At 33.4% G+C, this 16,956-nt stretch overlaps 2 protein-coding genes across 8 annotated transcripts in view; both read right to left on the minus strand.

Moving 5' to 3' along the window:
- The window catches only part of LOC141399597 (uncharacterized), a 416,271-nt gene that overhangs the window by 80,416 nt on the left and 318,899 nt on the right, over positions 1 to 16,956 (minus strand). The gene's annotated exons all lie outside the window — the stretch shown is intronic.
- The window catches only part of LOC141399598 (inositol-trisphosphate 3-kinase A-like), a 143,778-nt gene that overhangs the window by 69,370 nt on the left and 57,452 nt on the right, over positions 1 to 16,956 (minus strand). The window contains exons 1-2 of one of the 6 annotated variants that reach the window (XM_073978645.1): positions 5,613 to 5,792; positions 5,245 to 5,431 (exon numbers count right to left, since the gene is read on the minus strand). The exons of 1 other annotated variant lie outside the window; for it this stretch is intronic. The gene's annotated coding sequence lies outside the window, so the exon portion shown is untranslated. Of the gene's footprint in view, positions 1 to 5,161; positions 5,799 to 16,956 lie in introns of those variants that run through there. 4 more of the 6 variants (XM_073978644.1, XM_073978646.1, XM_073978643.1 and 1 more) reach the window with 4 other exon arrangements.

A 16,956-nucleotide genomic window follows, 5' to 3' on the forward strand; every position in this document is an offset into this window, starting at 1 on the left:
ACAGAAGATTGTAAAGGTGATCCCCCATTTCTATGCTGATCTTTTGTTTTCAATAAGACGCCTGAGCTGATATTCTCTTCTATAAAAGATCGCTAAGGTGATAACATATGTTCTAGAAGATCCCTGAGGTGATCTCTACGCTAAAGAATATTGTTTAGGTAGACTTCTGCTCTACAGAAGATAGATAATGATGAACTATTTTTGAGAGTAGACCACTATAGAAGATGCCAAAGGTGATCTTCTATTTTATAGACGATCGCTAAGGTGATCTCCCATTTCTAGATGATATTCTGTTCCACAGAAGATCGAATGATGAACTATAGAAGATGTCAAAGGTGATATTCTATTTTACAGACGATCCCTAAGGTGATCTCCCATTTCTATGTGATCTTCTGTTCTCTTCTACAGAAGATCGCTAAGGTGATATCTAATTCTAAGGAAGTCCGCTAAGGTGATTTTCTATTTTACAGAAGATTGTTAAGGTGATCCCCCATTTCTGGTTGATCTTTTGATCTATGCTGATCTTTTGTTTTCAATAAGACGCCTGAGGTGATATTCTCTTCTATAAAAGATCGCTAAGATGATAACATATGTTCTAGAAGATCCCTGAGGTGATCTCTACGCTAAAGAATATTGTTTAGGTAGTCTTCTGCTCTACAGAAGATAGATAATGATGAACTATTTTTGAGAGTAGACCACTATAGAAGATGCCAAAGGTGATCTTCTATTTCATAGACGATCGCTAAGGTGATCTCCCATTTTTAGGTGATCTTCTGTTCTACAGGAGATCGAATGATGAACTATAGAAGATGCCAAAGGTGATCTTCTATTTTACAGACGATCGCGAAGGTGATCTCCCATTTCTAGGTGATCTTCTGTTCTCTTCTACAGAAGATCTCTAAGGTGATATCCTATTCTAAGGAAGACCGCTAAGGGGTTCTTCCATTAATAGGTGACCTTTTATTCACTAAGGTGATCCTCTATTATGTAGAAGATCGGATATGTGATCTCCCATTCTCCTGAGGTGAACTTCTATTTTCCCAAAGACACCAAAATTGATTTTATATTCTATGGAAGACCACTAAGGTGATCCTTTATTCTGTTCTCCACAAGACCCTGAGATGTTCTTCTATTTTCCATAAGACCCCAAAACTGATTTTCCATTCTGTGTCAGACCACTAAGGTAGAGGATTACCGCAGTGGTCTGTCATAGAATAGATCTATGTTCTATGGTGATCTTCTGTTCTCAAAAAGATCTACAGAAGATCGCTAAGGTGGTCTCCTATTTAATAGAAAATCCCTGAGGTATCACCTATTTTTTAGAAGACCCCTAAGGTGATTTTCGGTTTTACTAAGGTTATCCTCTATTCTAAAGGGCATCGCTAAAGTGATCTCATGTTCTACAGAAGATCGCTAAGGTGATCTTGTATTCTGCAAAAATCTAGAGGACCCCCAGAGTTATTTTTCTATTCTATAAAAGACCAATCAATTCTATAGATGATAGTGAATGTGCTCTTCTGTTCTACAGAAGATCGCTAAGGCGGATCCTATACAAGATCCGAAAGGTATCTCCTATTTTCTAAAAGAGCCCAAAATAGATTTTTTACACTATGGAAGGCCACTAAGAAGATCGCTAATGTGATCTCCTGTTCTACAGAAGATAGCTAAGGAGGTAGTCTACTCTATAGAAGATCGCTAAGGAAGTACTCTATTCTACAGAAGATCGCTAAGGTGATCTATTTTCCAGAAGACACCAAAAAATAGATTTTCTACTCTATGGAAGACCACTAAGGTGATCATATATTTTATAGAAGATCGCTAAGGCAATCTTCTGTTCTAGAGGTTATCTTCTACTCTATGAGACCCGTAAGCTGATCTCATATTTTCCAAAAGAGCCCTACAAGTATCGTTAGATAATATTCTATCTGCCAGAAGACCCCAAAATTGATTTTCTATAGAAGACCACTAAGGTGATCCTCTATTCTATAGAAGATCCCTAAAGTAATCTTCAGTTCTAGAGGTGATCTTCTACTCTATGAGACCCGTCTATGAGACCCATTTTGCAGAAGACTCCAAAATTTATTTTCTATTCTATAAAAGATCGCTATTTTCTATCCTATAGAAGATCTTTTCTATAGAAGAACGCGAAGTTGATCTTCTGTTCTACAGAAGATCGCTAAGGTGATCTTCTATTCTCTACAAGGGTCGTAAAGTAATATTGTATCTGCCAGAAGACCCCAAAATTGATTTTCTATGGAACACTACTAAGGTGATCCGCAGTTCTATAGAAGATCGCTAAGGTGATCTTCGGTTCTAGAGTTGATCTTCTACTCTATGAGACCCGTAAGGTGATCTCATATTTTCAAGAAGACCCCTACAAGAATCGTCAGGTAATATTCTATCTGCCAGAAAAACCAAAAATTTATTTTCTATGGTAGACAACTAAGATGATCCTCTATTCTACAGAAGATTGCTTAGGTGATTTTCGGTTCTAGAGTTAATCTTCTACTCTATGACACCCGTAAAGTGATCTCATATTTTCCAGAAGACACCTACAAAGATCGTAAGGTAATATTCTATCTGCCAGAAGACCCCAAAATTGATTTTCTATAGAAGACCACTAAGCTGATCCTCTATTCTAAAGAAGATCGCTAAGGTGATCTTCGGTTCTAGAGGTTATCTTCTACTCTATGATCTCATAATTTCCAGAAGATCGCTAAGGTAATCTCCCATTTTCCAGAAGACTCCAAAGTTTATTTTCTATTCTATAAAAGATCGATATTTTCTATTCTATAGAAGAACGCGAAGGTGATCTTCTGTTCTACAGAAGATCGCGTAGGTGATCTTCTATTCTCTTCAAGGATCGTAAGGTAATGTTGTATCTGCCAGAAGACCCCAAAATTGATTTTCTATGGAATACTATTAAGGTGATCCTCAGTTTATAGAAGATCGCTAAAGTAATCTAATCTTCTACTCTATGAGACCCGTAAGGTGATCTCATATTTTCCAAAAGAGCCCTACAAAGATCGTAAGCTATTATTCTATCTGCCAGAAGAACCCCAAAATTGATTTTCTATAGAAGACAACTAAAGTGATCTTCTATTCTATAGAATATCGCTAAGGCAATCTTCGGTTCTAGAGGTGATCTTCTATGAGACCCGGTAGGTGATCTCATTTTTTCCAGAAGACCCCTACAAGAATCGTAAGATAATATTCCATCTGCCAGAAGACCCCAAAATTGATTTTCTATGGAAGACCACTAAGGTGCCTCTATTCTAAAGAAGATCGCTAAGGTGATCTTCGGTTCTAGAGGTTATCTTCTACTCTATGAGAGCCGTAAGGTGATCTCATATTTTCCAGAAGACCCCAAAATTGATGTTCTATTAAATTGAAGACCATTAAGGTAATCATATATTCTATAGAAGATCGGTAAGGTGATCTTCGGTTCTAGAGGCGATCTTCTTCTATGAGACCCGTAGGTGATCTCATATTTTTCAGAAGACCCCAAATTGACTTTCTATTAAATTGAAGACCATTAAGGTAATACTCTATTCTTTAGAAGATCGGTAAGGTGATATTTTAAACAGAAGACCCCACGATGGTCTTCTGTTCCAATAAAGCCCCATTCGATGGTTTCCTATTCTACAGAAGACTCTTAAATTGGTCTTCTATCCTGCTGAAAATCATATAGTGATTTGACTTCTTCTAGGAAAAAGTTTCCGAATTGAATTTTTCTATGGAAAAGGTTTGCTGAAATGACTTTGTGTATAGAAAATGTTAGCTGAATTGTCGTTATCTATAGAAAAAGTTCACTGAATTCACTTCTTTTAATAGGAAATGTATGCTGAGTGGAATATTTCTATAGAAAAAGTTTGCTGAATTAAATTTTTATATAGAAAAAGTGTGCTGAATTAAATTTTCTATAGAAAAATTTTCCTGAATTAAATTTTTCTATAGAAAAAGTTTGCTAAATTAAATTTTTCCATAGAAAAAGTTTGCTGAATTTACATTTTTACAACACAAGTTCACTGAATGGACCTTTTTTATACAAAAATTTGCTGAATTGATTTTATCTATGGAAACATTTTGATGAATGAACTTTTTCTAAATAAAAAGTAAGCTGAATTGACTCTTTTTATAATAAAAGTTAGCTGAATTGACTTTTTCTATAAAAAGAAATTCGCTAAATTGATCTTTTCTGTGAAAAAAGTTTGCTGAATTAAAATATTCTATAGAAACAGTTCGCTGAATAATTTTTTTTATCGAAAAATTTTGCTGAATTGACGTTTTCTGTTGAAAACATTTGCAGAATTGATTTTTTCAATTGAAAAATATTTGCTGAATTGACTTTTTTCAATTAAAAATTTTTGCTGAATTGACTTTCTCTATAGAAAAATGCAGCTAAATTGAATTTTTCTATACAATCAATTGGCGGAATTGAATTTTTCTATAGAAAAAGATCGGTGAATTGAACATTCCCATCGAAAAAGTTTGCTGAACTGACTTTTTCTACAGAAAAAGTTAGCTAAATTCACTTTTATATAAAAAAAAATATCTCGCTGAATTCAGTCTTTCCGTTAAAAACTTAGCTGAATTAAGTTTTTCTGTATAAAAACTTCGCTGAGTTAAATTTTTCTATAAAAATGTCGACTGAATATACTTTTTGTATAGAACAAGTATGCTTAATTGACTTTTTTCTTTGGATAATTTGCTGAATTGACTTTCTCCATATAAAAAGTTCGCTGAATTAACTTTTTCCAATGGAACAACTTGGCAGAATTAATAATGTCAATAGAAAAGTAAGCAGAATTATTTTTTTTTTTTTTTTAGAAAGGGCCTTCAAAGTTAAGTTTTTCATTTATTTATTTATTTTTTTTATTTAAAAAAAACTCGCTGAATAACATTCCCTAAAAAAATATCGCTGAACTGATTTTCTATAAAAAATCTTTGAATTAATTTCGGCTATAAAAAAAGTTATTACAACTTTCTCTGTTGATATTGGAGGACACAAGAAACCCTTTACTGCCGCAAAACCAAAACGTTCAAGAAAATTCATTCCAAAAGTGTTCCCATAAGGTCCACAATTCAATATTTTTTCTTTTATTTTGTATTTAATTTTTTTTGTGTTTTTGTTTCACTGACGTTATTTTTTTTTTCTTACAAATAAAAAATTTCTTGTTTCAACGGCATCCGTATGTTTCATTTTTTTCATTATTTTATCAACGCCCTCTGATATTGACGTACTTGATGTTGTATATAGCGCCGCAAAAGGCAATCACCACCACTGACTTAATGAATCTTTGGCACTTTCACTTGACTTGACGTTGGTTATGGGGAATTTTGTACGATTTATTGGTAGGTTGATTTTTTGTTAATAACAAAAAATATTGGAAATTTATTTTTTGTATTGACCTAAAAATGGCTTGTTATTCTGTAAATCCAATGAAGTATGTAAACGGTGGCATAGAGCGTCACAATTATAACAAGACGAAGAATAACAAAAATTAATGAATAAACCAGTTTAATTAATTCTTGATAATTTCACAGGTTTTTGTTTCAACGATTAGCAAAATTTTAAAACACAAAGAAAATAACACAAAAACTTTAACTACCAAGACTTGAGGCTTAATGTGTTTTTTCTAAAGCCCTTATCGCTTATGTTTGCCATACACACACGCTTTAATAATGGTTTTTTGTTTAGTTTTCTTTATGACCCCGTTTTATTTGTTGTTGTTAAAAACACACAGCGCCACCTAACGTACGCACGCACGCGTTCGCTGTGAAAATATAACTGAAACTTGCCAAGTGATCGTGAGTACTTTGGAGTCTCTCTGAATGCTTGCTTGCTGGCTTGCCTGTCAAAATGGTAGCAACAACAACAGCAACAACATGAAACGTCAGAATATAATTGAATGAATAAATGAATGAACGAACGAAATGATCAGTTTTTTCTGCTCGCATGGAAGAAATTGAAAACTTGCACCACACACTTACATACACACTCAAGCTGACAGACCACAAAGCTTACAACATGCCCCAGAAGAAAAAACAACAACAACAAGACAAGAGAAGCAAAAGACTAAAACCGCAAAATTAAATACAATTGAGGAAGCTTAAACAACAATAACAACAACATCGATAACTTGAGAACATAATACATAGGGCTGGTTAGGTAGTTGTACCAGTACATAGTAGCTACACTTAGTGTAGTAAGCAACCGCAAAGTTTCCAAAAAAACACACAATAATTAAATCAAGTTTCGTTCAGCAATTCCAACTCTGGGTTACACTATACCAATAGTCATTATTAAAAAAATAAAATAATTAATATTAAAATTATTTAATAAAATTATTATTATAATTTTGTTTATTAATTTTTATTTTATTACAAACAATTAATTTTTATCATAATTGATAATTAATTAAATTAATTAAAATCTGACAAATAATGGCCTTCGCCCCTAAAAAGACAAAAACTTAAAAATAATTGATAATTATTTAATAAATTAATATTCAATTATTATATTAATAATCTTAACTAATTGTTTTATTTTTATGTATTAATTTTACAATAATCGTATAAAAATTAATAACTAGCCTTGTAATTTTAATTATAAACATATAAAAAATATAATAATTATTAATAATTATGATATATAATATATTTTTATAATTAGAATACTAATTATATACAAATAAATAAGAATATAGTGATTATATAATTCTAGTTATAACAATATACTATAATTATAAAAATGATTTATTTTTTATATAATAATTTTTTATATAACTATTTTTTATATAACTATATTATAATCAATTAAAATAAAAAATTATTTCAAATAATTAATATTATAATTACTTTTTTAATTAATAATTTTTTAAGAAATTATAATGAATTTAGTATAGATTAATTATTATATATTTTAAAATTTTATTCATTTGTTTGCAATTATATGAATTATTGTAATAAATATGTATATATTGTTTTGCTTTTATTGTAATTATTATTTTATTAATATATTTTTATTTATCAATTTTATAATTATATAATTTTATATTATAATTATTCACATTTTACATATTAATTATTATATTATTTTATAATAACAAATTATAATTATTGTAAAATATTGAATAAAATTATATCATTGTAATTTTAATATAATTTTTATAATTATTATAACTGTAATTATTAATAATAAATGCAAAAATAGATACAATATAATTATAATTACTATTATAATTATCAATGTTATAATTATATATATTGGGTGACGTAGGGGATGGAAGATACCGGTTTTAACATGGCGAAGCCCAGGATTTATCTTGGCCCCTCTTTCATCCCAAGTGGACACTGACCTCCCCGTGGTGTCACCTGGGGAACTGCCTTTAACACCCGTTAAATGTAGTGAGCTAACATGTGCCGCGCGTTCACCCATAAGAACGTTAAAAACTTGGGTTTGGGCGTCGGGTTAGTAACTCTCCCCTAGAAAAAACAGACTACTATGAAAAAACGAAAGAAAGGAAAAACAGACCCCTCTAAAGTTGATGAACCCCGCAAACGTTTTAAGGACCATGATCTGCGAATCGCACTCCTTATAGAGAAGGTGCAGTCTTCGCATTGGCAGACGTACTTAAAAAGTACAAGACCGATATTACGGCCATACAGGAAATACGATGGATTGGGAAAGGCGTCACAACAACACCTAAAGGTGACGCACTGTGTTATAGCTGCCATGACGTAAAGCATGAGTTTGGTTGTGGATTCGTAGTTAGTCGGAGACTAAAACATCTGGTATCCAGCTTCACCCCAGTGAATGAAAGACTTGCTGCAATTCGAATAAAAGCAAAATTCTTCAACATTAGCTTTATTTGCGCTCATGCTCCCACTGAAGACAAGGACGAACAGACCAAAGATATATTTTACGAGCTCTTAGAAGAAACATATGACCGTTGCCCTGCCCATGACATTAAAATCATTCTAGGCGATTTTAATGCCACATTGGAAAGGAGAATATATTTGGCCCAACAGTCGAGAAATTCAGCCTCCACAATGAAACATCTGACAATGGTATGAGGCTGATAGACTTTGCAGCCGCAAAAAACATGGTAGTTAGCAGTACCAGATTTAATCATCTCGATATTCATAAGGGCACCTGGCTGTCTCCAGATCAGAAAACAAGAAACCAAATTGATCATGTTGTGATAGATGGAAGACATTCATCGAGCGTGTTGGATGTACGATCGTTCCGAGGCGCAAACATTGATTCGGACCACTACCTTGTTGCGGCGAAGGTACGCACCCGCTTAAACGTAGCAAACAAAGTACGAACAGACACAACATGAAAGTTAGACATCGGTAAGCTGCAATCACAACAGATAGCCACAGCATATTCCACTCAACTAGCCCAATTGCTTAATCAAAGCACTCCTCATCCCGATAACATATCAGCGCAATGGCAAAGCATTGCCCACTACATGCAAACAGCCGCAAAATCCATACTTGGATACCAGAGACCTCCACCAAGGAATCCATGGTATGATGAGGAGTGTCGTGCTGCCACCGAAGAGAAAAATGCGGCATATAAGACTACTTTACAATCCGTAGCAACGCGTAGCGCACGAGAGAGATACAGGGAGAAAAGGAGAGAGGAGAAACGTCTTTTCCGCAGGAAAAAGAGAGAGATGGAAAAGCGGGAGTGCGAAAAAATCGAGATGTACAGGAGCCAGAATGAAGTCCGAAAATTTTACCAAAGAGCCAAGCATCAAACTGATGGCTTTGGTTTAGGCACATCCTCCTGTAGAGACCAGCAAGGTAATTTGGTAACTGATACAGATGGTGTACTCAGGATATGGAAAGAACATTTTTCAAATCTGTTGGTATCCAATAGCAGCGAAGACGACGAAGATACCACAGTCCCAATCCCAGAAGATGGTATTGAATGTATACCATCCGGCCAAGATGAGGTAAGGACAGCAATAAATCGGCTGAAGAATAATAAGGCAGCAGGGGCCGATGGCTTAATAGCCGAGCTGTTCAAAACCGGAGGCGACACGCTAATAAGGTGTATTCATCAGCTAGTTACCACCATCTGGCAGCAAACGAGTACCCGACGATTGGAACCTGAGTATCCTGTGCCCCGTCCACAAGAAAAGAGATAAGACTGTATGCTCTAACTATAGGGGCATAAGTCTACCCCCTATTGCCTACAAGATCGTGTCAGGGATATTGTTCGAACGACCAAAGCCTATGGTCAACGAGATAATTGGACCATACCAATGCGGCTTTAGACCTGGCAAGTCCACCATTGACCAGATATTTACCCTGCGGCAAATCATGGAGAAGACCCAAGAGATGCAGATCGACACCTACCACCTTTTTGTCGATTATAAAGCAGCCTTCGACAGCCCGCTGCGTTCAAAGGCATTTCTGAATTTGGTATCCCCGCAAAGCTCATCCGGCTTTGTAAATTGACTTTGACTGACATGAGGTCCTCAGTTAAAATAGGAAAGAACCTCTCCGAAGAGTTTGTTACTAAAAGAGGTTTCAGACAAGGAGACAGCCTTTCGTGTGATCTCTTCAACATCCTGCTGGAAAAGGTTATACGAGAGGCAAACGTCAAAAGAAGTGGCACAATCTACACCAATAGTCACATGTTACTTGCTTATGCTGATGATATAGACATCATGGGCCGATCAGTAAAAGAAGTAACTGATACCTTTGTAAAGGTCGAAGGAGAATCTGCTAAAGTGGGTCTGGCGGTAAACGGTGAGAAGACCAAGTTGATGGTGTCGACGCGCAATGCGTCCATTGAGCGCGGACCGACTGTGAAAGTTGGTTCCTATAACATTGAGGTAGTAAAAGACTTCGTCTACCTCGGCACCTCAGTAAACACAACAAACGACATCAGTTGTGAAATAAAAAGAAGAATTGTATTGACCAACAGATGCTACTTTGGTTTAAGTAAGCAGTTTAAAAACAAAGCCACATCTCGTCAAACAAAAATAACGTTCTACAAAACACTGATACTACCCGTGCTTATGTATGGCTCCGAAGCCTGGGTACTTGCGCAAGCAGACATGGCAGTGCTTGGTGTGTTTGAGAGAAAAATTCTTCGAAAGATCTACGGACCAATCTGCGTTGACGGTGAATATCGACGTCGCATGAACCACGAGCTGTATCTGCTATACAACGACATGAATATTGTTAAACGTATCGAGATGCAGCGATTGCGTTGGCTAGGCCATATCATAAGAATGAGCGATGATGAACCCGCTAAAAAAGCGTATAAATACGGACCGCTTGGCGGTGCACGCAGAATTGGCAGGCCAAAGAATAGATGGCGCAAACAAGTGGATGATGAGATGAAAAGGCGCGGTATTCCAGAGTGCGAAGCAACAAATAGAGAGGAATGGAGATCTCTTCCTAGTTCGGCCTATAGAACAAATGTTCTGTAATGGGCCAGCTAAGTAAGTAAGTAATATCCAAATCTGAACCGATTTCTATATAATTTGGCACATATATGTCTAGACTAAATTCCGTCACAAATTCCAAATTTCATTGAAATTGGACATAAATAGTGTGTTTGGTGCAGAAAATTTTGAAATCTGCCGAAAATATATAATGAATATAATTTGGTAAATTTATTTCTACATCAAATTCTGTCACACGTACTAAATTTGGAGATTGTATCTATAACAGTTCTAAAGATATTTGCGTATAAAATCTAAATTTTTGGAGGTACCTCCGGTTTTGATGCTATATCTCCAAATCAACGCGAAATTTCAAAAAATGATATAGCCTATTTTCATTCCAGGCCATGTAGCAATGTACCCTAAAAATTTCAGTATGATCTGTTCAGCGGTTTTCGAGTCTATAAGGCACAAACAAACAAAAAAAGTACAAACAAATTTCAATTTTATATATCGACACCTCCAAATAATAGTATGCTAAGTCTAAAAAGTGAGTTTTGCAGGAGAAGCTCTCAAAGTTTGGACATTTTTTTGAACTTCAGTACTATGCTAAGTCAATATTTGTTTATAACTTCTGTTCGGATTGACCGATCATTACCAAAATTAGACAGAATTTAAGTAAAAGGACGTTCGACGCCTCAAATAATAGTTTGCTAATTCTGAAAAGCGAGTTTTGCAGGACAAGCTCTAAAAGTTTGGAAATTTCTTTGACCTTCAGTACTATGCTAAGTAAATATTTGTTCATAACTTCTGTTCGGATTGTCCGATCATTACCAAAATTTGACAGAATTTAAGTTAAAGGATGTTAAATATAAAAATATAAAGACCTTGAAAACATGCTAAATCGACTTAGCATACTATTGTTTGGAGGCGTCGATATATAGATATACATAAATAATTATATATGATAATTATAATTATATTGTATTTGTTTATTTACATTTATTATTAATAATTATAAATTTTAATTGTAATTAATTGTTATATTATTTATTTAAAATTATAATGTTGTTTTTCAATAGTCTGGCCTAAACTCATTTTTCTTTTTAATATTTCAAAATATAGAAGTTATTAGTGGAGATAAATTGGTAATACATGCAATTAACAACGAATTATAATTACAATTATTATAATTATTAATAATAAACATTATAATATAATAATATTTTACATAATAATTATGAATGTATTTGTTAAACTTTAATTATTTTAATTAATATTTTAATAGTTTTTATTTCTATTTTTCAATGTTATAGTTATAATTATATATTATAATAATTATAAATAAAATTATGATATTATAATTGTAATTTTATTTGTTTGAAATCATTTTAATTATAATAATCATCACCCTTACCACTCCTGTATTGTAGGGTATTCAAAGCCACAGTACGATCAAATCTCACATTAAAGGTGTGTAATTAAAGACCAGCGATCTACAACAATAACAATGCATTGCCAACACAATTACATGCATATTTACAAAAAAAGTCCCACATGAGAACGTTTCCGATTACAAAATGTTGAACAAAAAAACCCATTCAACACAATAGAGTGTCAATTATTTCCTCCATTTTCATATAACACAAACAAGAGAGCAGTAACCAAACGTATATACCAATGGTGCACAAGAAGAGAATGCTATTTTGGGTTTTTGTATGGGAAAGAGAGTTGTAGTTAACTTTTTCGTAAAGACGCGTGCATGGCTGGTATATACATATATTTTTTCGGAGATCTCTCCCCAAAAGAAACATTTTATACATTTATTTTCCAAGTTTTATTAATGTTAATTGCAACAACAACAATACGAGCAACATTAATTTCTAAGGTTATTTTTACAGAGAAGTTGTGTTTTTTTGTTTATTCAGTAAAAGTTTGTTGGGCAAACAACACAGCACAGTGGCTACAAATACACACACACACATACATGTACATGTACAGGGAGCCCCCAACTCAATGGTAAAAAAGAAATGCAGAGAGTAATACTCAGTGCTCCATTATTAACTCAGTAATGAGAATACCGTAATATCAATAAACACAACATACGAATCAACAGTGTCCAGCGACTTCTGTTATCGTGTAAGCAATCATCGGCATGAAGATAACATACCGGTCGTCTTTAATAAAGACCGCTAAAACTCTCGTCTATACCAACTGTTGTTTATGTTGTGACTTCATTTGTGGTGAATTGGGGAGCCGTTGTAATAACAACAATAACCGCAACCAAATTTTCTGTGGTTATTTTTACTTAGTACTGCGTTTGTTTATCGTTGTTTGTTTGTTTGTTGTGGAAACAACACAGCACAATGAATACAAATACATTCATAAAATGACATTCAATGGGAGCCACAATTCATTGGGAGAAAAGAGTGTTAATTAGAAATGGGAGTACTGCAATATCAATAACCGATGTCCGCTGTCGGATTAATAAATCACCTATTCTGTTTGGCCAAGCGCATAAGGAAGTCACATATAACAAGGGATATTCTTCTTGGATCTTCGTCGGAGGTAATCCATACAGAGGTTTGCGGAGAAATGTAGAGAGTTATACTCGGAGCTCCATTGTTATTTATTTTGCAAAACAAAACATGGTAGTGCACATGTGCACACATTAATTAACAACACTATCCATATGTATGGGAAATAGTCGATCAATCGATTGATGTAAGTTGTGTCGTGTAAACAAACCATCGGTATTTTTATTCCCTTTATGACAATCGTGTTTTACAAAGGCCGATGAGACTCTCGTCTATATCAACTGTTATTTATGTTGACACTTCAATGATGGTAATGGATAGGGGAAGGAAAATAGTAGAGAGTTTTACTGAGAATTAAAATTATTTTTATTATGGGGAGAGTTGGAATTGGAGCACCACAATAAAAGAAAACGTTGCAGGTAAAGGAAATAATCAATCAAGTCTCTTCATTGGGAGACAGAAAAACGTGTTGAGAGGTGTTACGATACTCTCACAGCTACATTATAATTTATTTGATGGGACATGAACACTGTGCATGGAATGAAATATGACAGTGGCATTAGTTTTTAGAGAAATAATAAAAAATTAATAATAAGAAGACATATTTAACAAATATTTTAGCTAATTTAAATTATTATTTATATACATATTTATTTACAACGTAAAAAAATAAAGAAATAAAAAATCACAGTACATCAAATGTGGTTTCGTAGAAAAAAGAAATAAAAAATAATTAAAAACAGTAGCTAATTTATTTAGTTAATATGTATGTATATGGTAAATTTCAAATTTCCTTTGCAATTCCATTGGAAGAAATGTTAAAAAAAATTTCGCGAGCACATCCGCAATTTTTGAAACATAGATTAAGAAAAAAGTCGTGGTTTCAAATCTGTTCGCGTTCACAAAATTGGATGCTGCGCTCCAAAGTTATGGGGGGTTATATTCCCTTATAAAGAACAAATATTTAAAAATTCCATTTTTACTGTAATAAGAAAATGTATATATAAAGCGTTAACAGAATTTAATGTCTATCCGTAGATGCCTTAATATTTACTAAATGTATTTCTATTTTCGCGGAAAATTAAGAAATACTGAAAAAATCTTTGAGTAAATTTAATTTATTCTAATTAAAGTTCAAATAAAACTCGAAAAAATAAATTAAAAATACGTACAGATTCTAGACAACGCCTAGAAAAATATGAGACCAAAATTTTAACGATAGGATTTATAACTGCCATATTACAGCAACAACAAAAGACGAAAACTTATTGTTGGAATATTATTTCAAAAATATATTTTTTTGTTTAATACGAAAAATAGAAAAATATTTTTGGGAGTTATTCTACTATTTCGCTAAATTTCGATGCAAGGACTGACGGACTTCGCTGAAACTTCTTCAGGGAAAATGGGATGACAAACCCGAAAGTGTATTTGCTTACTTTGATAAACAATAGGATTATGAAATAGAAAGTAATATTGAAATTACAACCAAAGAAAAAACATAAAGGTTAAAAAACGCATAATTAGCGAATTCATTAAAATCAGTTAAGGCGCATGCACTTTTCAGATACAGCGAGTGCATCTCTATCAATATGTAGCGATTTTTCCAATTTTCATTCAGCGTCCAAAGTGTGCCGGCAGCTGCATCTTACTGTTCAAAAAACCTTTATGTGGGTAAAAATTGCGCGATGTACATAAGATTATAAGGCGCATCCGATTTCAGTGACCGCCTATAAAAAATACGTCATTATAACAAATTTTAAACAAATTCGTCAAGAACCGCGGATGTGCTACCAAATTCTATTTTATGCGAAATACGAATATTACTCCAGAATCTCGGTAATTTATGCCACACGGTTTTGGAAAATAATATAATCGCGTATAAAGGATTCCATTTATGTAAAAATAACCAAAGAAAATCGCGGTTCAATGCGCGGAATCTTCAAAATATAATTTTGCAGAATTTCCTACTTTCAAGGTATCTATAACCGCCGTTTTAGTGGATGGATTTGAAAGCGGAAGGGTTCGTTAGATCCGGCGGGTAAAAAAACTAAAATCACGCTGGGTTCAAGGGTACCTAAGTCACAGTTGTAAATTTAGAAGCCAAGAAATAGGTTTTTAAAGAAAATTTACGCACCAAAATTTCGACTTTGGACTCCTATTACTAGGGAGCTGTATGAAGCACACTCATGAGATATACATCAAATGACGTGGAATCACGAGTTCTACAATCCAATAAATAGTTTGGGTAATTATCTGGTTGCGCCCTCCAATTATAAGAAAAACTCAAAAAACAACCCAGATTTCAAAACTTCAAAATGTCAGCATCGATGTTAGGGGGATGCAGTGTATATATCAAAAAGTCATACATTAGAACCATGTTGCCCAAGGGGTATTCTTCAATTCTTTCTTTGAGCTCATGTCTGCATTTTCCGTGGTTTGACCAGAAATCAAGAAAAAACACAAAAAAACTTGTAAACTTCAACACATTTTTACCCATTTTTTAATATTACCACCAACACAGCTTCCACATAAATTATTTGTTATGGTTCATTTTATGCGAACCCGGCTAAAACACTTCAATTAATACAAATATATTCATATTGTATAAAATATATTGACTGTTCGCGACTTATTAAATGGTGAACCTCAACTTCAACGATTGTAAAACATTTTTGAATATTACCATATATACATATTTGCTAATCTATATACCTATAATTATTATTTAATACCTATTTGGCCTATTTGGAGTAAAGCACCTCATTATTAATAAATACTGGAAATACATATGCGAAAAAACGTTTGATAAAGTCGGGCAAAATTGAGAAATGCGGAGTATTATTAACACACACACTTTCTCTCGCTCTCACTCTCTAAGCTGCATCAGGGGTGCCAAGTTGGTGGATTTCCCGCTACTTGTGGTGATTTTTGACGTACAAAAACCACTGTTTGAAGAGGAATGTCAACTGTTTTAAGGTAAAAATCGCTACAGACCTATGGTGCGTATGTGGCTGTAGCGATTTTTACCTCGGAAGAGTTGGCATCCCTGAGCTGCATTAGAATTCATTTGATCAAACATAAACACTACGGCGAAAAAATGAAACAATGTGGTTGGGAATAAAAATAAACAAAAAATGAAAATTAATATTGAAAAATAACGAAAACATCAACAAATAATATTTTATAAATATTTTAGCAATAAATGATATCTGTCTATTTGATATTTATTTATTTTGTTTGTTTATATTTTAAAAATTGATTTTCTCCACATAATAAATTACAGTTAAAAATTAAAAAAAAAAAATAAAAAGAGTATTTTAAAGAAATTTATTAAAAGAGTAGTTCAAGGTATAGGTAAAGGAAATGGCATCGCAAAAAACACAAACATAAAATACCTCAGGAATGCCAAGTGATTTTTTCAATAAACCTGATTTTCTTTCAAGATTCCAATAAAAACTTAGAAATCCTTAAAAAAATTTTAACTACATTTTTGGAAATGTGTAACTCACTTTCGATAGTTTATATTTTTAAGTGGGAACTTTGCAAATAAAAAGCAAATAAGAAAGGCATTAAGTTCGGCCCGGCCGAACTCCTCCACCACGAGTTGTTTTGAAGTAAAATGGAAAAATTAGATTCCTTTCGTTTATGAAGACGACTAAATACCAAATTTTAGCAAGTTTGGTAAACCAATTATATTAAAAAAAAAAACCGAAATTCGGGAGCTACTGTTCAATGGGGTCTATATCAAAACGTCGATCTATACCTACAAATTTCTTGCGGAAAGTTTTTAGACTCAAAGAAGACTAACCACCTGTTTTTATACCCTCCACCATAGTATGGAGGGTATATTAAGTTTGTCATTCCGTTTGTAACACATCGAACTAATCATTTGCGACCCTATGAAGTACATATATATATTCTTGATCATGATAAAATTCTAAGATGATCTAGCCATGTCCGTCTGTCTGTCCGTCTGTTGTAATCACTCTAGCGTCCGCAAT

This window comes from Musca autumnalis, unplaced genomic scaffold, assembly GCF_047663935.1.
Source record: "Musca autumnalis isolate F117 unplaced genomic scaffold, ASM4766393v1 scaffold_3, whole genome shotgun sequence".
NCBI classification, from domain to species: Eukaryota; Metazoa; Arthropoda; class Insecta; order Diptera; family Muscidae; genus Musca; species Musca autumnalis.